At 42.2% G+C, this 1,217-nt stretch overlaps 1 pseudogene; it reads left to right on the top strand.

Annotated features, from left to right (window-relative positions):
* The first annotated feature begins 223 nt into the window (after nucleotides 1–223).
* Nucleotides 224–932, top strand: LOC146622206 (XK-related protein 8 pseudogene; annotated as a pseudogene).
* The last annotated feature ends 285 nt before the right edge of the window (nucleotides 933–1,217 follow it).

The following is a 1,217-nucleotide window of genomic DNA, read 5'->3' as shown; positions in this document are numbered from 1 at the left end:
TATATATATATATATATATATATATATATATATATATATATATATATATATATAGTATATACACTGGGTGAATGTGCAGTAGTAGCAGCAAGCAGGTGAATTCTGTACATTAATACATTACATTAATATGAATACATTAATACATTAATATGAATAGACATCTGACAGCTATGTCCCAAAACGTCGGCTGCATCCTTCGGAGGACCCGGCCTTCGCGGTCTACATGGGCCGGCTCGGCTCGGCCTCAGCTATCACCTTCACTGTGACGGCCTACCATCGCTCGCTGCGCTCCTTCCTGCCTGCCAAAGAAAACCAGAACATAACCTCATCAGTCATCTACTTCATCTGGAACCTGGTACTCATCTCTTCTCGTCTCACTGCCCTTGCTCTTTTGGCCTTCGTGCTGACCTGCTTCATCTTCCCCCACTTCATCTGCACTTGGCTGGTTTTATTCTCCTTCGCATGGCGATCCAAGACGAACTTCATGGAAAGTCCTTGTGGAGAATGGCTTCATCGAGCCACATCTTCCTTTGGTATTTCGACTGGTTTAATGTTGCTGAGGGGAAGACGCGGTACAGGACTGTGTTCTAGCACAGGTTTATACTGACTGATCTTTGCATCCTCTGTGCTGTGTGGTGCTGGAAGATGAGCACACATCCTCCTGATTTTGTGATAGAGCCCATATCAGCTTTAATTATAGCTGCCTGTGTTGTTGCAGTTTACGTCCTATGTCTAATACTTAAATGTATTTATTATAGAGTCTTTCATCCAAATATGAGCTGAAAGGGGCCAACACAGAGCAGCGACCTGAAGATGAGGTGGGATTTTGTATGTTTGTCCCTGCACCAAAGATTGCAGACCACCCTCCATCCTCCCCATCAGCACGCTGCAATAAAAGAATGAGAAAGCTGGCTGAGAACATCTACTGCTGACGTGCACTTGACATCCACAGGACGACTAGAAAGAGACCGAGTCATGCAGAATGTTTTCATCTAGATCGCGTGGCTGTGTTTTGTAGCACTCTGACCTTTGTCTGATTTAGCCACAGATATAATGTCTCAAAGCATTACTCATCTTAATGTGGAGATGAAACTGAATATGCACTTTCTGCTGTGCATTAAATCATTTCAAGATATCAGTCATTAAATTAAATGAGAGGCTTTAATTATTAAATCTGTATTAAATAGTTGTTGTTTACATGTGAAGAGATCCTTTTT

The sequence above is a fragment of the Diplotaxodon limnothrissa genome, linkage group LG11, assembly GCF_057381915.1.
Source record: "Diplotaxodon limnothrissa isolate DT_005_m linkage group LG11, D_limnothrissa_male_GT1.1, whole genome shotgun sequence".
Taxonomy (NCBI): Eukaryota; Metazoa; Chordata; class Actinopteri; order Cichliformes; family Cichlidae; genus Diplotaxodon; species Diplotaxodon limnothrissa.
Note: the sequence above shows the minus strand (reverse complement) of the source record. Positions and strands in the feature narration are given on the sequence as shown.